Source organism: Notamacropus eugenii, chromosome 2 (genome assembly GCF_028372415.1).
Source record: "Notamacropus eugenii isolate mMacEug1 chromosome 2, mMacEug1.pri_v2, whole genome shotgun sequence".
Classification (NCBI taxonomy): Eukaryota; Metazoa; Chordata; class Mammalia; order Diprotodontia; family Macropodidae; genus Notamacropus; species Notamacropus eugenii.
In genome coordinates, this window is record NC_092873.1 from 66,319,343 (window position 1) to 66,345,933 (window position 26,591).

General features: G+C 38.8%; 1 long non-coding RNA gene across 1 annotated transcript; it reads right to left on the reverse strand.

Moving 5' to 3' along the window:
- Positions 1 to 3,439: 3,439 nt before the first annotated feature.
- Positions 3,440 to 25,135, reverse strand: LOC140525362 (uncharacterized). Its single transcript, XR_011974017.1, has 3 exons — positions 24,970 to 25,135; positions 7,710 to 7,779; positions 3,440 to 3,706 (listed from the first exon to the last, which is right to left on the reverse strand). It is a non-coding gene; the product is annotated as an uncharacterized lncRNA (long non-coding RNA).
- Positions 25,136 to 26,591: the final 1,456 nt, after the last annotated feature.

Here is a 26,591-nt window from a genome sequence, read left to right on the forward strand (position 1 = left end):
CCTCCCAGCCAGTGTTTGGGGTCTGAGATTCAAATGCTGCTTCCAACCTTAGAGCTTTTGGCGGGGGCAGGGCTGCTATTCAGTGTGAGATGAAGTTCAGGTGGTCAGGTTGGGGCAGGGCCGCCTCTCAGGCTCAGTTCCCTCAGGGGGTTTATGCACAGACCTTCCACAATGGATCCAGGCTCCTGCCCCCTTGTGGAGCCTCTGTCTGCAGCCGCCTCTCAGCTGCTACTTCCTGGGGGGGGGGGGCCTGAGTTATGGGGGCACCCCACTCCCCTCTCAACCCACCAAAGAGACTCTCTCACCAACCCCCATCACCTGTGGGTGGAGGGACTTGTGCGGCCGCTGGAGATTCCGTCCCTGAAGCCTGCTCGGATCTGTATCTCTCGGTGCCATGGTCGTGGCAGGTCTGGGCTGGGCTCCATGTCTGCAGCGCAACGGACCTTTTGCGAGAGGTTTGCAGGTCCCTCTGTGGGTGGAGGGACCCGCGTGGCCACTGGAGATCCTGTCCCTGAAGCCCACTCGGATCTTTTCCTCTTGGTGCCGTGGCCGCGGCAGGGCTACACGCAGCTCCCAGTCCTGGCGCCCAGTCCGCAGCGTGAAGGACCCCCTGCGAGAGGTTTGCAGGTCTCTCTGGAACAGAAATCTCCCTCGCTCCAATATTCTGTGGCCTCTGGGTGCAGAATTCGTCGTGAGTTACTTCCATGTAGCCGTTCTATGGGTTGTGGGTTCGGAGCTATGTGTATGTGCGTCTTTCTACTCTGCCATCTTGGCTCCGAAAAATCTTTTTTTCAATGGAGGAGAAAAGAGAGGAGGTGAGAGGGGAAAAGTGCAGCTTACTCTCTTCATATATGGCTTAAGGAGGGAATAACATGCTCACTAAATTTGGTATGAAAATCTATCTTACACTACAAGAAAGTAGGGGAGAAGGGGACAAGTGGGATGAGGGGGATGACAGAAGGGAGGGCAAATGGGGGAAGGGAGTAACTAGAAGTAAACACTTTTGGAGAAGGACAAGGTCAAATGAGAGAATAGAATAAAGGGGGGACAGGGTAGGATGGAGGGAAATATAGTTAGTCTTACACAACATGACTATTATGACAGTCTTTTGCAAAACAACACATATATAGCCTGTATTGAATTGCTTGCTTTCTCAGTGGAGATGAGTGAGGAGGGAGGAAGGGAGGGAGAGAAGCTGAAATTCTAAGTATTAGAAATGAATGTTGAGAATTGTTATTGCATGTAACTGGGAAATAAGAAATACAGGTAATGGGGTACAAAAATCCATCTTTCCCTACGGAAAAGTGAGAAGATGAGGATAAGGGAAGGGTGGGGTGTGATAGAAGGGAGGGAACATGGAGGGAAGGGGTGATCAGAATGCAAGGTGTTATGGAGTGGGGGAAGAGGAGAGATAAGGAGAAAAATTGGAACTCAAAATTTTTTGGAAATGAATGTTGTAATCTAAAAATAAATTAAAAAATAATAAAATGTGGGGGGGAAAAGACTCACAAATATCCTGGAGCCACTGAAGATGCCTGAAATCACCCTCTTTCAAATTTCTAATTTTTATTAAAAACAAATTCTCTACTTCAAATGCTTCCATAAGCCCTTACTCTAAGACTTCACCTTTCAAGGAGTCATCTCTGGGTTCGAGATGGCTGTGCCATTAGCTTTCACCATACTGGAAAAAAACTTTTTTGTATGGGTCATAGAAACAGATTGTATCTGTAATCTCATGATCAGATAAACTAAGTATGGAGAAAGTCCTCATAAGTAACCAAGAGGCCACTTGGGAATTTTTTGGCAGTCACAACCCATGGAGCACAGAAGAGCATCACATGGTTTTGAATTCTGTGTGGTCCAGTCCCCTTTCTGCTTCTACAGTGGTCTTTACTGAGTGGAGGAAAGAAGGGTAAAGGATGCTAAGAAATCTCATCATTTTTTTTCAGTCAACTATGAACATTAGCTTAGTCACTGGTCCCCTAAGTGTGAGGTCTTTCTTGATGACTGTTGAGAGGACAGCCTTCTGGAGAGACTGAATTGTATCCATCTTAACATTCTCACCATAAAGAAAAGCTGAAAATAGAAGGATGTGATGGTCACATGGAAGGATGACTCACAAGTCCTCCTTGGAGACTCACAAGTCTCCTCACAAGAGCAAAGAAAGTAGTCAGCAGAATTGATTTTCTTGTGCATCCAAAGACAAGAAGCATGATTTCACAGGCCACTCCATTATCTCGCATTATAGTGCTCATGGCAAGTATTTGTAAAAACAAACAAACAAACAAACAAACAAACCACCATGGAAATAACTGTAGATTATGCACCAATGTTGTTTGCAGAATGTACAGAGGTGACATGTAGGGATGCAGTAGAAAACGGCACTGAGCTTGGAGTTAAGAAGACCTGAGTTCAAATGTGGCCTCAGATACTTACTAGCTATGTGACCCTAGGCAAGTCACTTAACCTGTTTCTCAGTTTCCTCAAGTATAAAATGAGGCTAATAATAGTACCTATCTCACAAGACTGTTGTGAAGATCCAATGAGATGACAACTGCAAAGCATTTAGTGCAATTCCTGGTCCACAATAAGCCCTATATACATATTAGCTATTACTATTAGGAGGAGAAGGATAACCTATTTATATCAATTTCCATACAGAAGGGAGCCAAAGGACATGATAGCCCTGTTAGGAGACTTTGATCCTCTTTCCAAGTGGAGAGTTATGAGCAACAAAATAGAAACTTGTTTCTAAATGTCATAAGGAAGGATGATGCTAGAGAGGAGCATAAATTCAGCATAAACAACTAAAAATAGTGAAGTAGAGCACTTTTAACAAAAGAAGAAGTTTAGTGAGAGATCCAACTATTCCAATTATTCAAAGTAATTCTGAAAGCATTTAAGGACAAAAGTGAGACAAACAGGAGGAAATTTGCAAATCTTCACTAAGGTTGTCCACTGCATCCCAGGTCATCATCGCTAGTCTTTTTGACTTCTGTCCTGCCACAGGACTTCAGTGACTCTAGAAAAGACAGTGAGACTGATGACTTTGTGCAGCTCAGCTTCACTTCAATCCAATTTATGCACAAGTCAAGACATCATGACATGACATCATTGGTCAGAAATAAAGAAAGAATAACAACAAAAGAAAGAAAGATGCCAATAGTATGGCAAGCATCTCAGATCACTTTCCCAAGAAAAAGTGACCATGAAAAGATTATTAATTACTAAACCTTATGCCCACTTTCATTTGTTTGTTCATAAAACATTTATTAAGCTCTTAGAATGTTCCAGTTCCCATCTATATCAACTTTCTATGAACATAATCTACACCCACATCAAGGACATCGTTACCAAGAAGGACATCATTAGATGAGAATAGGCATTCTCAAAACTACATAAAACTTTACAAAAATGACCATGTATTGGGGCACAGAGATATTGAAGCTAAATGCAAAAAGACAGGCAGAGTAATTACATCATTTGCAGACTATGACACATCAAAATCAGAATTCAGTTCAGGCAACACAAACAAAAGTCACAGACTCTAAAGAAGATTTAACAATGAAATTCTAAATTATGAGGGGATCAGAGAATGAATCATAGAAACAATTCATCTTTATATGAGAGAAAATAATAATGATGACACCACTTACCCAAATGTCTGGGATGCAACTAAAGCAGCAATCAGGGGAGAATTTAATCCCTAAAAATAGACATGGACAAAACAGAAAAAAAGATTATGGAACTGAATATGGATTTTTAAAATTATAAATCCAACAAATAAAACAACCCAAAATAAGCACACACAAAAGGAAATTGAAAATTAGAAAAGCAATAGGTAGGGTGAAAACCCAGGAGGTATGGAAATGCTTAATTCTAATCAAAGCAGCTTCTTTGAAAAATGGAATAAGCACCTTCACAAACCTTGAGCCTTTAACCAACTTGTTTAAGAAGAAGAGGAAGAAACAGGAGGAGGAAGCAGGAAAATCAACAACATATCAATCAATGAAAATGTCAACAAAATCAGAAAAAAATAAAAAGAATGATCGGAACCTACTATGAACAGTTATATACTGACAAAAGTGACAACACAAAAGAGGTCAAGGATACCTTTGGAATATAAAATTTCCTAACAGAAGACCAAATAGAGATCATTAGTAACCCAAGGTATAAGGGAACCACCAGAGAAAAAAAGGGAACCCCTACACTTGATGGATTTGCAGGACAATTCTATCAAACCTTTAATACAAATTAGGACCAATACTGCACAAATTATTTTCAAGAACTGATAAAATTGTACTCTACCAGAATCCTTTTCTAAGTCAAACATAGCACCAATACCTAAACCAGGGAAGGGTAAGGCAAAATCAGTGCCATTAATGAGCATCAATTTAAAAAAAAAAAATCCTGTCAAACAGACAATAACAATTCATCCAAGAAATCCTTCATCATGAGTTCAAATTGGATATATACTATGGAAGCAGGAATGGCTTAACATTATGAAAATAGCCAACAAAATTACATAATTAATTACGTCAGAGATAAAAATATTCAAATCACATGATTTTCTCCATATAAAGGAGAAAACAAAAACCTTTAATAAAATACAGCAGCTATTTATGCTTAAAGAAAATTTGTATGAAGTATTTAAACAGCACAAAACATAGGAATAGAGGGACATATTTAAATATCATAAAAGATCTATATAAAATCAAAAGGAAACCTCATGTGTAATAGGCATATATTCCAATAAATACTGGAATAAGGTAAGAACATCCACTGCCACCACTATTACTTAATATGGTCCTAGAAATGTTAGCAATCGCTCTCTTTTTCGTGGCCAAAAACTGGAAATCAAAGGGATACCCATCAATTGGGGAATGGCTGAATAAATTGTGGTATATGAATGTAAAGAAATACTATTGTACTATAAGAAATGATGAACAAGAAAAATTCAGAAAGGCCTGGAAAGATTTATATGAACTAATGTTGAGTGAAAGGACTAGTACCAGGAGAACTTTGTACACAGCAACAACCACAGTGCGCAAAAAATTTCTCTGGTAGACTTAGTACTTCATTGCAATGCAAGGACTTAAATAATTCCCAATGGTCTCTTAAGGCAAAATACCTTCCACATCCAGGGAAAGAACTGTGGAATTTGATCACAGAATGAAGCAGATCATTTTCTTTTCTATTATGTTCTGCTTTGTTTTATGATTTCTCCCATTCATTTTAATTCTTCTATGCACCATGATTAAAGTGAAAATATATTTAATAGGAATGTAAATGTAGAACCTACATGAAACTGCATGCCATCTCAAGGAGGGAGTGGGGAGGTAGTGGGGAAGGGGAGAAGGGAGGGAAAAAATCTTAAATATATGGAAGTGATTGTAGAACACTGAAAGCAAATAAAATAATAAAAAAAAATTGAAATTCAAACTTCCAAAGGGAAAAAAATGTTAGCAATCAAAATAAAACCAAAAAAAGAAATGCAAGGTCTAAAGATAGATAAAAAGGAGATGAAATTATCCCTATTTGCTAATAACACAATAGTTAGAAAATCCTACCTAATTAGCAACGATGCTAATTGAGACAATTGAGAGTTTCAGCAAAGTGACAGATACAAAGTAAATCATCAAATACCAACTACATTTCTATGTAATAAAAACAAAATTCAAGAAGCAGTTATAGAAAGGGAAATACCATTTTGAATAATTATGAATGCATAAAATATTTATGGATCAATCTATCAAAGCACACAAATATTTTTATGGATTAAGTTACAAATTATTCCTTAAATAAAGAACTGATACCACTAGAGATATAGTCAATGCTCACGAGTGGATCATGCCAATATAACAAAAATGATAGTAGTACAAAAGTTAATTTACCATTTTAATGCCATACCATCTAAATTCTCAGAAGGATAACTTACTGGACTTGATAAAAATAAGTTAAAAAATCATTTGGAAAAACAAATGATCTAGAATATGAAGGCATGTTAGATAGATAAATGGAGGTGAAGTACTTCCCGATCTCAAACTATATTATATATCAGTCATCAAAACCATTTGGTATTTGTTTTAAAAAACATAGAAGTAGATCAGTGTAACAGGCTAAATAAGAAGGAGTCAGAAACAATGGATCCTTGACAACTCTGATGTTTGATAACCTGGAAAACATGAACTACATATGACAAATGCCCTATCAGGAAAAACTGCTGGGAAAACTGGAAAGCAGACAGACAGAAATTATTTTTAGACCAATATATTTCACCACATTGCACAATAAATTCAAAACCCATACCTTAATATTAAAATCATATTATTAAAAATTTAAAAGAGAAGCAGATTACGTACCTTTCCCAGCTTTTTGAGGAGCATTCTTCTTACCCAAAAAGGTGGTAGAGGAAATTATAAAAAATCAAAAATATAACTTTGATTATATGAAACTAAAGAAGATTTTCAAAAAACAAAATTATTGCTATCTGGGATAAGAATGGAAAATAATCTTTGTGTCTAATTTCTAATATTCAAACTATATAATCAACGCACACACAGATTTTTGTATGAGTCATATAGCTGTATAGATGTAAATATCTATGACTATATCTCCATCTCTCTCATCTATTTTTCATGTGTTTGTCTGTCTGACTTCCTGTTCATCTGCCTATTCATCTATGTATATGAATTATCTTTCTAATCAATGATATTACCATCTTATATTTCTATTATTATTTATATTTCTATTGCACATAAGATGTTATTATATTATATTTCTTTAACTTTCTAAATAGAAAGTTTCTCTTTCATTCTTTCTATTTCATTCTTTCTTTTTCTATTTACTCTTCCTATCAAACTACTTATCTTTCTCTTTTTCTATCTATCCATCCATACACCCATCTATACATAAGAGAAAACCCTTCCTTCGTAGAAAAGTGGTCAAAGGTTATGAACAAACAGTTCTCCAAAGAACATAGGCAAACTATTGACAACCCCAAGAAAGAATGCTCCAAATCATTAATAATAAGATAAATGAAAAGTAAAGAAATCCCAAGGTTTTATCTTATATCCTCCAAACTGGCAAAGGTGATTTTAAAAAAAGAAGGCAATAGTCAATACTGGAAGGGCTGTTGGCAAATAGGAAAACTAGAACATTATTGGGGAAGATGTGAATCAGTACAACCATTTTGGAAAGTGATTTGGAATTATTCAGATAAAGTAACTAAAATGTCCAGGATGGACCTTGAGATTCTACTACAAAGTTTATACTCTAAGGAGGCTATTGTTTAAAATAGAATCTCTATATACAATAACATATTTATAGCAGTATTTTTCTGGTAGCAAAGAATTGGAAACAAAGCAGAGAGTTATCTACTGGGGAAGGGCTAAGTAAATTGTGGCACATAAATGCAGTGGAAAATTACTGTGCTGTAAGAAATAAATACAGAGAATCATGGGCAGGTCTACACAAACTGATTCAAATCAAAATAGCACGCGCCAAGGAAACAAAGCACACCATGACTACAGCAATGTAAATGGAAAGAATAGCCACTTACCCCCAAATCATAAGTCAACTCTGCAAAGAGAAGGCATGGGCCCAAAGGAGACACAGGAGAAGACATCCCCCTTCCCCTTTTAGCAGAGGTAGGTAGTCTTTGGGGGTGGCACATCACACATAATTTTATACTTTTCCAATGTACTTACTGGCTTTGCTGAATTTTCCTTTTTTTTCCTTCTTTATTTAACAACATTGCTGGCTTTATGGGATGGCTTTCTGGAAAAGAGGAAGGAGAAATATTGGAAATTCTGGGAATGTAAAAAAAATATCAAAAGATAAAAATTGATATATTTAAAAATATTTTGTAGTTAGGATTCATATAACAACCACATGTTATGTATTTAGGGAATAGTTAGGCTTTCAAAGTGATAGTCCATAGTTGGTGACGTGTTTATCATTTAAAAAGCATTTGATTTGGTTCAACAGAACACTTTTTAAAAAGCTTTTCCTTTGTGGTACCTCCCATGCCAACATCAGAATTATATATGATTCCTTAAGATATAAGAACAGAGGTCACCTTTTGGACAAGACTTTGACTCTCCATCAAGTAAAGCAAAAAACAGGGAAATATCCATTTCTTTCAGATGTGTCTCACTGGCTTATGGGAGACCCAGGGCAGAGACCTCAGGAAAGTATCCTTTATTTAAGGCAAGTTTCCCCAAGTGCTTTTATTTGTGGATGTCACTGTTCTAACGTCAGAAGATTTCAGGGTCTTGGAGAAAACACACAGAAACAATGAAGAAGGTTTGCCCTAACTATCTACAAAACCAAAACCAAATCAATAGTAGGTAGGAAGACATGAATGAGATTCTCAAAGAATCAGCAGACACGGATGGGCTGCTACCTGCATCACTGGAGTAAATTTCCAAATCCAAGCGGTCACAGATCTGTTTGAGATTGAGAAACATGCAATTGAACCATAGACTTGCTCAGAGTGTGGGCCTGGTATCAGCACCACTTGTGGAGGGGAAGGGGGACCACTTCCACTAGGAACCAATGGCATAGGCTATGACACCCAACCCCTCCCTGGCTGGCAGTGCCCTATGTTGGCAGCCTCCCAAACCAAAATGTAAGGTCTTTGATGGCAGGGACTGTCTTGGATTTTGTATTTGTATCCCCAGCCCTGTACCCAGAGCCACAGACAGGGTTCTGACTGGGGACAGTCCAAGTCCTTCATTATACAAGGGCTTGACGAGGAAGTGCTTCAAATATACCTTGCATTCATCACTTCATTTATTCATTCATGTCACCAGCTTCCTCAAACTTTTCCTAATTTCAGGAATTTCATGAAATTCTCTCCTCTGAACCTCTTGCCCGCACGTGCCCTTTAGCTCTTAAAAGCAGTATGGTATAAAGAGCACTGAGTTTGGAGTCAGATGAACATCTGAGCAAATCTCAATGCTGATGCTTATTGCCTGTGTGACTTGGGCAAGTCACTGAAACTTCCTGGGCCTCAGTTTTCTCATCTGTAAAATAAGGAGTTTGTATCAGAGAGCCTTCAAGGTCCCTGTAAGTTCGACATTTATGATCTCTTATTTCCATAACAGCAGCAAAATTAATAATGATTCCCATAGATATGTTACCAACTGTAATAGCCACTCCCACAGAAACCAGAGCTGCTGTTTCTGTATCTTTAAGAGGCAAAAAAGCTTGGAGTAAAAATTCACTGTCTTCCTATGAGGAGTCCAGAAAGAAAAAGGTCCCTGAAATCGGAAAGACCCTGTCAGCCTACAGAGACTCATAGGATCCTACGCAGATGCTGGGAATTTCTGCAGTTCATTTTATATACAGGCTTGTAGGAACATGTCTATGAGTGAAACATCTTCTCATATCTGGGCTCAAGTAGTCCCAGGAAGAATCTTACTGAGGCATTAACATTTCAGCCCAGGTCACAAAAGGACACCATTCATTTCACTAATAGACATTTGCAAAAGTAGACATGTCCAGCCAGGGACTGCCCACTTGGATCCTTTTCTTTGCTAACAGAGTTCCCAAAGGGTCTAATTAGAAGTTCAGCTCAGCTTTTGTCTACATCCAGCTTTATTTCTCGAGAGCCTCTCCATCTTCCACACACACATACATGGATCAGGACCAGCTGTTTCGAAGTGGTTGCTTCTGATACTTGAATTTCTGATCTGAGGATACAGAAAGGAACAAAGACCATAGGGGGACTAGGGACGGAAAGATAAATTCAATGGAGATAATCTGATGAATATATCTCATGAAGACGGCCTCCCTGAAATTAGAAACAGTGGGGCACCATGGAAGGCATGCTGGACATTGAGTCAGGCAATCCAGGTCCCAAACCTGCTTGTGTCTCCTAATACCTGTGTGACCTCTGTGGGCTTCAGTTTCCTTGACTGTTGATCTTGATGCCCTGTGAAGTAACTTTTAGTCGTAAGTCAGGGACAAGTCTCTTTGTCTCTCTGGGCATGAATTAGACACAATGCTACCAACAACACCTTCTTCACCTTCAGAGGAAAGATGATGAATGAAGTTCTAGATAGATCTTAAAATGTTGGAGAAATGTGAATTATGTTGCTAGAAAGCACCACTTCCAGGACCCCTGTTGCTGACTAACCAGCATCCTTTATGTTGACATGATGATTTACAGACTAAAATGCACTTTCTAATGTTTCCTCCTTCTCTCCCTCCTCCTCTTCTCTCTTTTCATCCCATATATCCTCCCATCCAACATCTTGCTTTCTTCTGCACTGTCCTTAACAGAGATAAGACCAGGGACAGGCAAGATTCCCCTGACCAGGACATGACATGGGGGGAAGGAAAGGCACAAGATGGACTGATTGATTTCCCATATTGCTTTTCATAAAGACATCCATTCATTTCTTCAGCAAACATTTATTGAGTGCCTATTATTTGTGCATACTAAGAATCATGTTAGGCTGCTCCAAGTCTTTTCATCCCTCCTCAAATCGCCCATGGAACCCAGGCTGAAGTGAAACGTTTTGATTACGATAATACAAATCCAGTGTGAAACATCAGTCTTTTTCATTGTAAGTTAAATGGATTTTTATTAGGTGACTTTACCTCTGGGGTTTGTCTTTTATTAAAACTTACATGAAGGCAGACTGTTTCATTTTTGTTTCTGTAGCCCAATGCCTAGAAAGGAACTTGGCACATGGTGGGTACTTAATAAAAAAATTCACTGACTGAATAAGGAGGGGGGGAGTTTGAATTTCTGTAAGTCTATTCTTAAGCAGCAAGCATCTGGGGAAATGAGTTCAATTTGTTACTTGGGGTTTTCAAGAGCAGGAAGGTTTCGCTCATGTTTTTGAAAATATAGATGGATGTCTTTTGTTTTTACATCTGTCATTTTTGGATGTTCCTCTCCCTCCTTCCCTGCCCAACACCCAACACCCACACCAGAACCAAACTCTCCCTCGTAACAAAGGAAAACCATCAAACCCCCAAAAGAGTGACTGCATCTGAGGACACGTGCAATGCACTTGCTTCTCCCATGGTGCCTTGCCCAGATGTCCTGCACAGCAGGGAAGCAGGAGTCCTCATTTTTCCTCTTGATTCTTGGAGTTACTGTAATAACTGTTGTCCTGGTTCTGCTACCTTTTCGCTGCCTCGGTTCATTCAGATCTTCTTCTCATTCACTATTTCTTACTGCACCAAAATATTTCACAATATTCTGCTACCACAGTGTGTTTAGTAGTTTCCCAGTCACTACCCTCTACATACACACAAACACACGAAAAAATATTACTACCATTACTTTAGTGTGTGTGTTGGAATTTCGCTTCTGTCTTTAGCCTCCATGAGGTGTATTCTTTAATCATCTTTCTGGCATCATCCCAAACTTTTACCCAGCTTGCTTAGACTAATTCAGAGCTATGACAATGCAGAGCTGTACTTGTCCTTCTCAAGCTCTTCCAAACATGGATTCCTGTGATTTTCTATCATCATTGCCACCATACTGGGATGAGATGAAACCTAAAATTCATTTTAATTTGCACTTATCTTATCATTAGTGACTTGGAGATAAAGAGAAAAATAGAAGAAACAAAAAACATAAAAGAGAAGTTTTATTATTTTTTTCTTAATATTATTCAATAGTGTTAATCATTGTATTAAAATTGATGATACAAAAATAATTTTAAAAAGTGATGGCCTTACTTTCAAAGAGCTTCTCTTCTCCTGGAGGAAGACAAAGAATAAAGAGGGGATGAAAAAGAAGATGGGGAGGAGAGTAGGGGGGAGGGATCCATGGCAGGCAAAGCAGCTTCTATGGAGGGGAAGGAGACCAGCAGCTGAGCCAGGAGGGAAGTTAGCAGCATGACTGGAATCCTAGATCATGTGACAGTAACAGACATGGATTCAATATAGACTCTTTATGGACTCAGCCTCAATCACACCAGAAGAAGAACCAGGAGAATATTTTTTATGGGTGTTAAAATTCTTCTTTTGAAAGACCCATTGACCCTACGTATTGCGGAATGACTCTTGGTCTTCTATATAGCATGTTCCAAAATTCTTAATGCAGTTTTAGGCTTTAATAGTTAAAAACTACTCTAAGACTTTTAGGACACCTGCATTTATATAGGTGTGTGTGTATGTGTGTGTGTGTGTGTATACATATTCATGCATACAATATATGTATATATTTATATGTGCAGATGTACCTGTATTGATATATCCCTAAATATGAAATTGGATTTTTATCAAGAATATGTGATACATTTCCCCCCTACTTGATGGTGTCTCCTCTGCATTTATCTGGTTCTCACATAAGTTTTTAAATTTTATGTAACATGTCTATTTTACCTTGTATCATTACCTCTGCTGCTGTTTATCCAATGAATTTTCTCCTGAGCTACTGCTATCTGTTTGTACTTGCCCCTGATGTTTCAGATGTGACCTTTGATCCTCAGATGACATATGCATTATGGAGTCACCTGGCCCATGGTACACAGCACATAGCACAAAGAATACATTATTAATCTAAAGCTAATTTCTGACAAATTTCTTTCCACTTTTCCCAGCAGCTCTGATCAAACAGGAGTCCTTCCCCAAGTAATTTTTGTTCTTGGGTTTATAAACTACGGTATGACTGGTCTTGATTGCATCTGGTTCTTGCTCATCTAATTTCTTCTACACATTTACTATTCTGATTTGTAACTAGAAGTAATTCTTTATGATGGTTATTGCTTTATTGTATAATTAGAAGATGTGTAATACCTTTTTTAATTATTCCTCTTTAGATTCTAGGTTTTTTGTTCATCCAAATAATAATTTGAATGGGTTAGTTCTATAAAAATATAATTTAATAAGAATAGTGCAAAATATTTATTAAGAAAGTTTCCTTCTTCTTATTATATTGGCATGAATCCCATCAATGTGCACTGAATGTCTCTATAGTTACTTAAGCTCTCCAAATTAAACTTTAGTTTCCTCACCTAGAAAATGAATTCCTCCCTTTGACCCAGCAATATCGCTACTAGGACTATATCCCCAAGAGATCATAAAAATGGGAAAGGGTCCCACATGTACAAAAATATTTATAGCAGCACTCTATGTAGTTGCCAAAAACTGGAAGTCAAGGGGATGTCCATCAATTGGGGAATGGCTGAATAAATTATGGTATATGAATGTAATGGAGTACTATTGTGCCATAAGAAATGATGAACAAGAAGACTTCAGAGAGGCCTGGAAGGACTTATACGACCTGATGCTGAGTGAAAGGAGCAGAACCAGGAGAACTTTATGCACAGCAACGACCACAGTGTGCGAGAGTTTTTTCTGGTAGACTTGGAATTTTGTAATAATGCAAAAACTTCTTATAAAAAAAAAATCCCAAAGGTGGTTCTCAAGGCAAAATGCCTTCCACACGCAGAGAAAGAAATATGGAAGTCATTCACAAAATGTAGCAGATCATGTTTGTGTATGTGTATGTGTTTGTGTATCATGTTTTCATTTGTTATATGATTTCTTCCATTTATTTTAGTCTGACTACATAGCATGACTATAGTGAAAATATACTCAATAGGAAAGTATATGTAGAATCTATACAGAATTGTATGCAGTCATGGGGAGGGAGGGGGGTAGTGGGGGGTAGGTGGGGGGGGATAAAATCTCAATTGTATGGCAGTGATTGTTAAACATTAAAAAATAATAATAATAAAAAGAAAAGAAAAAATTAAAAAAAAAGAAAATGAATTCCTTGGATTGCTTGGCACAAATACCAAATTAAATGATTATCAATGTCTAAGCAAAGAACGTACTTGGATAACAGATCTTGTTGGCTGGTAAGCCATACATTTTAGATGATTAAAGTTCTAAAGGTTTTTTATCTCTTTTACCAATAGTCTTTTTTTGCTAAGCAACAAACATCTGAACATCTGAAGCCAGAAACCAGCTAAATGTTTTGAAGAGCAGCAAAGGGAGACACTTGCGAGCTTAAAATCCCATTTAATTCAATAAGCCTTCCTTAAGTACCGAATACCAAGGGCAGGCAGAGTGCTGGGTACAGGGGATGCAAAGTGAAAATAAAAACCAAACAAACCAGTCTCTTTTCTTAGGGAGCTTACATTTTGTGGTGGGGATATGATGTCTGTTCAAGTAAATCAATTCAGGAGCTACACAATCTCAAATACAGTGGGCAATAACTCAGGGGAAATCTAGCTAGTTTACTTGAAGGGTGGTACTTGGGCTCAACTTCAAAGTGAGCCAGAGCTTCCAAGAGGCAGAATTGAAGGAAGAGAGAATTCCAAGCTCAGATGACAAAGTGTACAAAAACATGGTGGCCAGAGATGGAATGTTGAGTCCAGGGAACAGCAAATAGGCTAGTCGAACTGGAATGAAGAGGAGGCATGGAGAGGAGACATATGTGATCCACATGGATGCATTGACTGGAGTCAGACTGGAAAGGGCTACCATGGCCAGAATGAGACTTTGTATTGGCAACATGGTATTTGATTCTGGTTTTTCCTTTGGGGATCTATTTCAGGGAAATGCCTGTCATCTTAAAGGCTGATGTTTAGAATCTGGGCTCTTTGAGATCAATCTTACTTCTTCCCTTCAGAGTCAGCAGGGATTACATTTGGCAGTTACCCAACTCACTCAGACTTTCCCTCAAAGGTCCCAGTTATTCCTGTGATTCAAGAACATATTTAAGAGTAGGGTACAAAGTACTGAGGAGACAATGCTCGAGCCTAGATGCTGAGAAGAAACCACTTGGAATTCAGCTGGAGGAGACTATCTCCAACTCATCCCCTTCTGATTGTTTTGAAGAGAACCTTATGAATTTCAAAGGGTCCAGAGGGCTTTGGACTTCCAGGAGTCTCCGTGTTGCTGTCCTAGCTGTATCCTTGGAGTAGCCGATTAGGGTTTGTATCAAGAACCAAGGTCAGACAGGACATAGACTCAATATTCTATAAAAAGTCCAGGACAAAAAATACACTCTACCTGAGGGGAACATCTTGAGAACTCCAGCAAAATGACTTCCAGGAGTTATGAATTACCCCCTTTGCTACATGTATTGTCTAAGCTTGAGTTCATTTTATCCTGGACTTTCTATGCCCTAGTGAGAGAATATGTGTCCACTTGCAAGTAGGAGGAATATTTTGTACTAATTATTCTACTGTAGTAAATACCCCCTTTAAAATCTAACTGATTCTTGCTGACTAAGTGATATCTCTGATAACCGTGCATAGAAGTATATCAGTAGGTGCTCATAAGCTCTACAATAGGAAAGACACCCTAGGCTTAACCCTAAGGCCTTCAGGGAGTGTAGCAGCCAAGCTTCAGCACTTGGTCTGTCATGGCAAGTGGAAAAAAGAAGAGAACACTCCACACATCACCATAACCCCATCAGCTAATGTACCATAACCACCTAGAATATCTGATCTGGAATGTGGAACTAGAAATTGGAGCCTTACTGTCCCGTTAAGGAACAGTTAACTTCCCTGATTTTGAAGCAAGGTTGTAGGTCTGGTATTCTTTTGGATACGTCAATGAGGCTCAAGTCCAAGCATCTTAAAACTCACTTAGCTGAGCATCGTGAGAAGATGTGAGCATCAAACAGAGATGAGAGCTTAGTGAAGGGCAGTTTGAGGCACAGCAGAGACAAGGAGTTCAGGGAGAAGGGCTCTGCATGAGAATAGAAACTGGGGAATGGAGTGTTGTATTGTTTGGAGGCTCCCTTCTTCCGCGTGGCCAATTTTATCACTTCTGAATTTCATTCTGAAGCTAGAATCTGACCCTTGCCAGAAAGCCAAGGTCTTGATTCCCCAAGTTAGTACATAGCACTCCCTGAGGACCTGAGACCAGGCTCTCATCTCCAAACTACATTGGCCCACCAGAGAGAGGTCCATTCTCCTCAGGGTCTGCCGGACTCATTTACTGGCTAGTTTACTCAGTGATAGAACACCTGCCTGGCACTTCCAAAATAAGCAGAATAATCAACATCACAGCCTTGGAGTCCTCCACTGATTCTGGGCTTGGGGCTTCCCCACCTCCAAGACATGTTCTGGGAGACATGCAAAGGATTGTTGCCATTCAGGGAAATGCAGTCATCCCAGCAGGAAGAAGGAAGAAAAGTGGTCCTGCAGGGTCAGGAATGGCCTGGCATGGCCCGTTGCCCCCTCGCTGGCTGCTTCCCAGCAGATTTTGGCCTTTTTGATCCCATATTTTGCAACAGAAAGATCTATCTGCAGAGAGACCTTCCCTTGGCTGGTTGCTGTGAGCTCTCAGCACTGCAACAGCACAAGAAATCCATCCCTTTCCTGGGCATAGCTTCCTCTACAAATCACTGAGAGATAGTATAAGCTGTCCACACAGATCCTTCCAAGCAGGAAAAGAAGCTGAAAAGGCCTTCATCTTGCATCTTCAAGTCTCAGTTCCTAACTGACCCATGGAGAATATGTTCTGAATGACTGCTTTGGAAAGGAGGAGAGATTTCTTACAGATTTGGTATCTTGATTATTAACAGAAAATGTAAAGTGGCTGATGAGTTTGAAAGTAAATCACTCCAGAGTGAATTACAGTGCACACATGAGAGTCATCTTCTCAAACAGGAAGATCAAAATGGAGCAGGAGGGAATGAGAAAATGGCTAGTGTGATACTATTGCCTCCTTCCACAAAAAAAAAAAAAATATGGTAGATGCTGGTAATTTCCTAAGCTTCAGTCACAAACAGGCATGGAGCCTAAAATATGATGGTGGTGACAGTGCACTAAGACTGGGAGTCAGGAAGACCTGGGTTCAAGTCATTCCACACAAACTAGTCATGTGATCCTACACAAGTCCTTTAACCTCCTTGTGCCTTAGTTTCCCCATCTGCAAAATGAGGAAGTTGGACTTCATGGTCACAAAAGTCTTTTATAAATCAAGCTTCCTGTGAGCTCGCACAATAGTTCTAGAGCCAGAAGGGATCTCAAGAGCCACGTTATCTACTTCTACAGATGAAAAAGTCATGCCCAGAGGAGTGAACTAATGCCACACAGAAGTTTTCAAGTACAACTTGGATGTTATAATAGGTTGTTATACCTTTTGTGAATGGGTCAGATGAGGTGATTGCTAGGGTTCCAACTCTCCAATTCTGTAGTGATTCTGAGAGGTTTAAATATTTGCTTAAGATGACCTAGGCCAACAGAGGAGAGGAAAGATAGTGCCACTCAAATCTGTCCTTTGCTGTACAAAGACTAGCAGACACTTGTCTACTTTGGGGGGCTGGGGGCATGTTTTTGGAAGGATGTTTTTAACCTATCCAAAGAAAGATAACCAAGAAAGTCAATGATATTCAATCCAAGGCATGTGAGGATGATGTGAAAGAAATAAAAATAGCTAACTTTATGCAGCACTTTGATGTTTGCAAGATTCTTTATAAATATAAACTGGGAGATAGATGCTATCCTTACCCCCTGTTATAGAAACTGCCTCAGTAAACTGAGGCAGACAGAGCTTGTCACCTACTCAGGGTCATACAACTTGTAAGTGTCTGAGGTCAGATTTGAACTCAGGATTTTCCCTCTCCAGATCCAGCCGTCTATCCACCGAGGAACCACTTAACTGTGAAAGAAATTAATTCATTAATATATGAATAGCCAATTATTAATTTTGGATTCAGACTTTTCTCCTTTATTTCCATTTTTAACACCCAGTCCCTGTAAAAAGTCAATCCATGAAGCACACAACTGATGGAGGAAATTCTTCTAGTCCTTAATGAACATGCTTTTCAATCTTGGTCAGGACCTCACCCAATTAGGAGACCTGCTTCTGTTACAGTGCAAATAGTATTCAGTCTGGGTGAGTTCTTATCCTGGGGAAAAGAGCCCCTGATCAGGTATGTGTAGTGTTTACTTTTATGTAATGGAAGACTGGATGATAAGAACCCAATCTTTCAAGTTTGCGTATTGTGCTCTGCCTTCTGCTAATCAACCTGGATCCTTGGGTAGACTGCTTTGAAGAATATGGAATGGAGAACCCTCCACTTCAGAGTATACTCAGATAGGCTATGTCTATTCCCTATTTATTTACTGTATGGTCGAAGAAAATACTTTAATTGGCTAATGAACTATAGCTAGATGGTGCAGTGGATAGAGTATCAGGCCCGAAATCAGGAGGACTCATCATCTTGAGTTTAAATCTAGTCTCAGATATTTACTAGTTGTGTGACCCTGTACAAGTCACTTAACTCTGCTTGCTTCAGTTTCCTCAATTTCCTGTAAAATTATCTGGAAAAGTAAATGACAAACTACTCCAGTATCTTTGCCAAACAAACTCCAAGTGGGGTCACAAAGAGGCAGAAATGATGGAAAATGACTAAATAACAAATAGGCTAGAACTGGATGTACAGTAATTGATCAAATAGAGGTTTGAGCCCACACCCATTCTCCCCAGGGACCAAGGATAAGAGAAAAGAGTATATCCCAGGATGGTAAAGATATTTTTACACTTTGGGGATACACACACATACACACACACACACTCACACATACTACATACTTATGTATACATACACATATATGTGTGTATATGTAAATATAGCATTACAAAAATTAATAGATGTTAATTGGTCACATTGAGAAGTGGGGTGCTAATTAGTCAACCAGCAAGCATGTATTAAGCCCTTACTATGTACAAGGTATTATGCTAAGTGCTAGAGATATAAAAAAGGCAAAAAAACATGGACACAGACCTCAAAGAACTCACAATCTAAAGAAGGAGACAACATGCACTTAACTAGGTATTTACAAGATTTAGACAGTGTAGATGGAAGACAATCCCTGAGGAAAGTCACTAACAATGAGAAGCATTTGGGTAAAAAAGACCTCTTGCAGAAGAACCTATGTTAGCTATGTTTTGAAGGAAGTCAGAGACTTCCTATAATGATACTGATAAAGATAAGAGATGCAGCAATATTTTTTTAAATGAAGAGGGGAAAATCTTTAATTGAATGAATCTCTGAGACATCAAGAAACAAAATCAAAAGAATGAAAAAATAGAAGAAAATGTGAAATATATCATTGCAAAAACAACTGATCTAAAAATAGATTGAGGAGAGAAAATTTAACAATTATTGAACTATCTTAAAGCAATGATAAAAAAAAAAAAAAAGCCTTGCCTTAGACATCAGATTTCAAAAAATTATCAAGGGAAATTACCCTGATATCCTAGAACCAGAGTCAAAAATTGAAATGGAAAGCATCCACAGATCACCTCCTGAAAGACATCTCAAAATGAAAATTCCCAAGAATTTTATATCCAAATTCCAGAGCCCACAAGCCAAGAAGAAAATGTTCCAAGCAGCCAGAAAGAAATAATTCAACATCATGGAGCCACACTCAGGATAATACAAGATTTAACAACTTCTACACTGAAGGATCAGAGGGCTTGGAATAGGATAGTTTGAAGGGCAAAGGAGCTAGAATTACAACTAAGAATCACTTAACTAATGAAACTGAATATAATCCTTCTGAGAAGAAATGGAAATTTAAAGAAATAGAGGACTTTCAAGACTTACTGATGAAAGACCACAGCTGAACCAAAAAATTTGATTTTCAAAAAGAAGACTTAAGAGAAGTATAAAAAGGTAAACTGGAAAGGGAAAACATTAAGAGATTCAATAAGGTTAAATTGTTTATATTCTTACACAGGAGGATGATACTTGTAACTCTTAAGAACTTTATCATTATTTGGACAGTTAAAAGAGAAGGCATAGAGAGAGAGCATACAGAGAAGGAACAGATGTGAGTTGACTGTGACAGGATGATATTAAAAAAAAAAAACACCAAAATTAAGAGAGAAAAATGGGGAGAGATGGTGGACAACACTTGAATCTTACTCTCATCAGAACTGGTCCAAAGAAGTAATAACATATATACTCAGTTGGGTATAAAAATCTATCATGTCCTATAGACAAGTAGCAAGGGGGAGGGATAAGAGAAGAGGGGAACTAATAGAAGGGAGAACAGATTGGGGGAGGTGATAGTCATAAGGAAACAACTGATGAGGAGGGATGGGGTTAAAGGAGAGAGACAGAAAGGCACAAAGAGAGAGAGAGAGAGAAAGAGAGGAAGAGAGACAGACAGAGAGAGAGAGACAGAGAGACAGAGAGAGAGAAGGAAGGAAGGAAGGAAGGAAGGAAGGAAGGAAGGAAGGAAGGAAGGAAGGAAGGAAGGAAGGAAGGAAGGAAGGAAGGAAGGAAGGAAGGAGAAGAGAGGAGAAAGAGAGGGAAAGAAAGAAACAGGGGAAAAATTATATGGAAGTACACAGTGAGTGTGAATTGGATGAATTCACCCATAAAATGGAAATGGATAGCACAATGTTTTAAAAATCAGACTCCTACAATATGTTGTTTACAAGAAATACATGTGAAGCAGAGAGACCCACACAGAGTAAAGGTAAAGAGCTGGAACAAAATCTTTATACTCTAAAGCACTATTGATTAGACAAAGGCAAATTAAAATAATTCCATGATACTCACTTTACACCTATCAGAGTGGCTAATATGACAGAAGAAAAATGTTATATGTTGGAGGGGATGTGGCCAAATTAGGACATTCATGTACTATTTTTGGTGGAGTTGTGAACTAATCCAGCCATTCTGGAGAGCAATTTAAAACTACCCCCAAAGCAGTGTTGACCAGCAATACCACTACTAGGTCTGTATTCCAAAGAGATTAAAACAAAGGGAAAGGACCTATTTGTACAAAAATATTTATAGCAGTATTTTTGTGGTAGCTAAGAATTAGAAATTGAAGGTATGCCCATCAGTTGGGGAACGACTGAACAAGTTGTGGTATATGATTGTGATGGAATATTATTGTGTTATAAGAAATGATAAACTCAATGATTTTAGAAAAACATGGAAAGACTTGCATGAAATAATGAATAGCAAAATGGGCAGAACTAAGAGAATATTCTATATGGTAACAGAAATATTGTTTTAAGAATGACTTTGAGTGAATAAATTATTTTGACTATTATCAATATGCAAATTAATGATAAAGAACCTATGAAGAAAGATACTATCTGCATCCAGAGAAAGAACTGAAAAGTGAAAGTATATATAGAATTATTTTACATCTATGTATATACCTATTTGTGTCTAATGATAGCCACCTCTTGTATGGTGGATGAGAAGGAAAAGAAGAAATTTACATGATAATTTTTGTTGTATATTTGAAAGGGATAGCAAGTTGTCCATAGCAGATTTGTAGTTTCATGTAAGTTTCATCTTTTTTTATTGTGCTATGTTATGGAAATGCTTGTTTTATTTCTTAAATTAAAAATAAACTAAAAAAGAAATGAAGAGAAGGATTCTTTTAGAAAAACCTGGAAAGGCTTATGCACACACACACGTGTGTGTGTATGTGTGTGTATGTTTTTATGTGTGTATGTATGTATAGATATTCACACAAAGTGAAGTAAGCAGAACCAGGAGAACACCGTAAAGAGTAATACCAATATTGTATAGTGAGCAAATGTGAATGACTTCAGTATTCTCAGGAATACAACGATATAAGACAATTCCCAAGGACTCATGACGAAAACTTCTATCCATTTCCGGAGAAAGAACTGAAAGAGTCTAAGTACAGATCAAGCTATACTATTTTTCATTTTTCTTTATTTTTGTGGGGGTTTGCCTCTTTTTTTCACAAAATGAATAATATAAAAATATGCTTTGCATGATTGTATGTGTATAACCTATGTCAAATTACTTACCATCTTATGGAGGCATGAAAGAGGGAGAAAACTGGAACTCAAAATTTTTTTAAAAGAATGTTAAAAATTATTTTTATATGCAATTTAGAAAAAAATCAGTATTATCTAGAAACAGACAAAAAATAAAAATAAAATAAAATTTGATCTGATGATTCCTAGTGGCATGAAAGTGATTCTGAGTTCTTGAAATCTCTGCCAATAAAGCCAAAACTCTGGCAAATTCTATACCACGTGATAAGAGGTCCACCCCTTAGATAACGTAAAAGAGATATTAACTGGAACTAGATAACCATTATTAAGGGATCCATATCAGAATGGAGGCTTGAGGCAAGAGCATAGTGAATAGCATCGAAGCCCCTCAGGGAGGACCTACAACTCTGAGGAGGAGATATAGCCAACTGTATTCTGAGAACCTAAACTCCTAAGACATATGCAAGTTGGGAGTGTAACTCCAGAGATACATTACATGTTTTAGTTGGATTAATGCCTTTTGCTTTTATTACCTTCATTTCCAAGTTTACTCCTCCCCAGTCAGAGAATCTTCTCTTGTAACATAGATTGAAGGGGAAAAAAAGTTCAGCAAAATGTGTCTAACAACATAGACAGTATTCCACAATAATGCCAATAAAAAGAGGGGAGTGAATTTTCTCCTCTTCAATAGAATCCAACTGAACCATTGTAATTATATGACACTTGGTTCACTCACATTTATTAAACACTTACTGTAACTCAGGCACTGTGCTAAATTCTGGCTTTGGTTTCATTGCGTTGTTCTGTGTACACTGTTACAGTCATAGTTGTATTTTGGGGGAGGGCGAGTTAGTTCTTCATATTTCACTCTTTATTATATTAGTGTTGTAAGTTTTCTCATGATTTTCTGAATGATTCACATTTTTCATTTCTTACAGTATAAAAATATCCCATTACATTAATGGGCTACAATTTGTTTGCTATTTCGCAGTTGACGGACACCCACTTCATTTCCCACTCTTCACTATAATGAAAGATCTTGCTATGAATATTTTGATATCTATGAGAACTTTCATTCTGTCTTCACCCTTTTAGGGAGTATGCACTGCCATGTAGGATTTCTGGGTCAAAGTATGAGTACTTTAGTTAGATTTTTAGCATAGTTCCAAATTGCTTTCTGAATTGCTACACCATCCACAAACTGTACCAACAATGTATTAATGTGCCTAGATTCCCATTGCCTGAATTCCCATGGATGATTTGTGCTCATCCTGTGGTAGAACATTCCAAGCTTGTATTGGTCTGATCAGACACAATCAAACACACTGTGACTTGACTCTAGCATAGTGTTGTCATCTTGGTTCTCTTTTAGGATCAAGGACAAAACAACCAACATTAAGTATTTCCATCTTTAGCAATATTACCAGTTTTCTAGATAGGAGATGAAAGTGAAGGGTTGGTTTGATTTCCATTTGAATGGATGGTGCTTAATCATTTATTAAGCACTTACTAAGTGCCAGGCACTGGAAGAAGCCAAGAGGACACAAGCACAAGAAAGCAAGTTGAGTCCCATCTTCAAGGAGCTTATATTCTGAGGGGAAAATGATATATAAATGTGAGCTAGAATTGGGACATTGTTTGGAAGTGACTGGAGGCTTGGTTCTGGACAATATAAGGCATTTCTCATATTTTTAGGAATTTGGAACATTCTTATGTTTTTTTTTTTCTAATTTGTGATTCTCTTTTCCAGAGTTGTTTGTTCATCTCCTTTGATCACTTAGCTATTTGGGAATGCCTCTTGATTTTACATATTTCATAAGGATTTGTTGAGTTGAGAGAACTGGATTTGGAGTTAGGATGACCCCGACGCACATTCTGGCTGTATAACACTAGGTAAATCATTTAACTCCTCAGGGTCCCAGGCTAAGAGCCTCAGATAACTTACAGGTCAACACTGGTAGAAGAAATGTATTTATCTGGAAGTTCTCTCAAACTTCCATCTCAGGGCGAGTCCTTACTTGGCGGAACTTTCCCATTTATGTTACAATTTAAATAAGTTGTTATTTTAATAGAACCAGGAATGCCTTTGACCCACCCCCTAAACCCTGGGGAAGGAATAGAGGAAGGGCTGTGAGCCACTTTCACCACAATCACCATAATGGGGTCGCCCTGGTCCCCCAGTGCTTTCTCACCTTGGGGCTCTGGTGATCAAGGGCACACATTTTCAAGGTGGTTGACTGGGGTCAGGGCTGCACCCTGTTACCATGAAGTGCTGAGCAAAGTTAACTGGTCCCTGAAGAAGGAACCCTGGACCTGGCCCTCATTAGCACTGGGCCAAACATGTACATGTGCTGAGCATGACCAAGGTAAACAGAGCCATAAATGAATAGCCTGGCGATGTGCTAAACTGTTTATTCCTGATTATAATCCCCTAGCAAATAGGATCCCAGGCTGCACTCAGTGAGATCCCTGGAATAAAATCCACATTGTCGGACTTCCTCCTGTGGGCAGTAATTCTTCTGATTTCTATAAAGAATCAGATTCAAATGGGCTTAATAAAAAAAATGCTTTTTATATATCATACAGTACGCAAATAAATCTTTAAATGTAATTGGAAGAATGCAGAAAATTGTAAAAAGGTTATGGAAGCTTGACTTCTGATTGGCCAGGACTCCATAAACCAGGGTTTGATGTACTATGATTTATAGGCATGCAAAGCCTGTCTCTTCTGTGCTGAGATTGGCTGTTAATGTTGTAATGATGTTTAACTGCTGACAAATGAACTGCAGGTGGGTCACTTTCTATATTAAGAGAAGGATTTGTTCAAGTGAAAAAGTCTGTCCTCTTTCTGGGTCCACTAGCCTTCATCCCCCACTTTTGCTTTTGACTGAACAGGTAAAGAGCCATAGAAATAACTGAGGATGCCCAAAAGCTCTACTTGGGTTGGAATTGATGTGTGACCCATACTATAGATGATAACCAGAGGACCAAGAGAATGAGAGCATTTCCACATGGAATGTTGAGTTGCTTCTTTTTTATTCTTGTCACTAATTACGGAATTTCTCATTAAAATAAGGAGCATGTCTGGTCCAACTCCGGCATATGTTTCTATTTCTCTGAGTTGATGGAAACCTTATGGATGAATGGCTGGACGCTTTGCCTTTCCTCTCTCAAAGGCTAGGGGCAGAGCCCAGCCTCAGCATCCTGATTCCCTGTGCAAATGCTCCTCCCCACCTGTCCTACCTGCCAGGCTGTGTATGAGTCGAGTCTCTCCAGAGCAAGAGAGTCCAAGCAGGGAAGTCAGCTCTCCAAGTGCCTGCAGGTCCATCTGAACCTTGGGCTCCATCACAGATGGCTGCTGCTGACCAGCTTTCCCTCTGGAGTTTGCTAATGTTTTGGAGTACTCTAGTTTCTCTTGTGGCCCTAGTCATCCAAGCAGACCCGCACTGGTTATTTATAAACTCACCCTGAATGCCAAAGCACCATGAACAATCCATTCCCTCCAGTTTGCAGGAACATTCAAAGTGCTCTGAAACATATTTCCAACATAACTCATCACTTTGAAGACGGGTCCAAACTTTTGTTCGCATTTATCGACAGGAAGTTGTTTCTCGGCGCTCACATCAGAAAGGAGAGTTTGCCAAACACCCCAGTGCCTTCTCACATGGGCGCTGCATTAGGGGCCATAAATTGTGCTCCCTCCTCCACCTCCTGTTCTCTTCCCCTTTCCTAGGCTTGTTGCCTGGGGGGTAAGGGCGCATTTTTCTCCTGTTGTAAGATTTCTTCTATTTGATTCCTTTTTTAAAAGGGAAAATCACTTACTGGAATTGAAACTGATTCCTTTCTCCTTCCACATCTTTAAAGTCCCCATAAAGAACATTCTTTCATGTTTCCTTTCCTCCCCTTTGCCACTCAGTTTGAGCCTGGCAGACCTGCCTGATTGGGGTCAAGCAATTCCAATGAAAATTGAGTATCCACCTCTCACTCAAGCAAAGCGCAAAGGAAAGCAGAAGTAAGACAATTAAAGCAGAATTAAGGTTCTATTTTTCATTAATCTATTATTTGTTGTACTTTTCTCTCAGTCTGTGTCAAATGAACCATCTGATGACCTGATCAGCATGGGACTTTTTAAAAAGTATATCTCTTAAATGTCTCCTATCTGTGTCCTTCTTTCCCATTACACAGTCACCAACCTGCTTGAGGGCCTCATCACCTCCTAAATGTTGCAAAAGCCTCCTTGCCTCAAACCTCTCCAGCTCCGACCTTACTTTCACACAACTTATTAGACAATATTTCTGACTCTCAGGACTATCATGTCACTACCTGTTCAAGAAGGTCTAGGGGCTCCCAGTCACTTCTAGTTAATGACAACGTCCTCAATTTGGCACAGAATACCTTCATGGTCTGATCCCAACCTTGTCTGATGTTCATTGCTTTTCTTCACCTTCTTTCTTTTTCAGCCCAAAGGGTCACTTTGCTGCTCCCCACGCAAACATTCCGGCTCATACTTGTCTAGGCTATCTCTCACACCTAGACTCTTTTCCCCATCTCTGTCTCTTCCAGCCTTTCTCTGGATCACAGCCTAGTTCGGGTAGTACATCCTGAAAGAGGTTTCTCTTCAGTCCTCCTCCACCCCCAATATCCGCTCTGGCCTGTCTTCCACCCGGAGGCTCTTCATCTTTGCTTGGATCATATTTTACACTTAGCTGTCCTGTGTATGTATTGCAGCTGTCTAGAGAAGAGGGCAATGGAGATGCAAACACAAAAGGAGGTGGGTTCCTACCTGACAGGTTACATTCTACTGACCTCCTAGACTGGCTGGTGAAGCTGCTTCATTTTACAGATAAGGAGACTAAGGTCCAGAA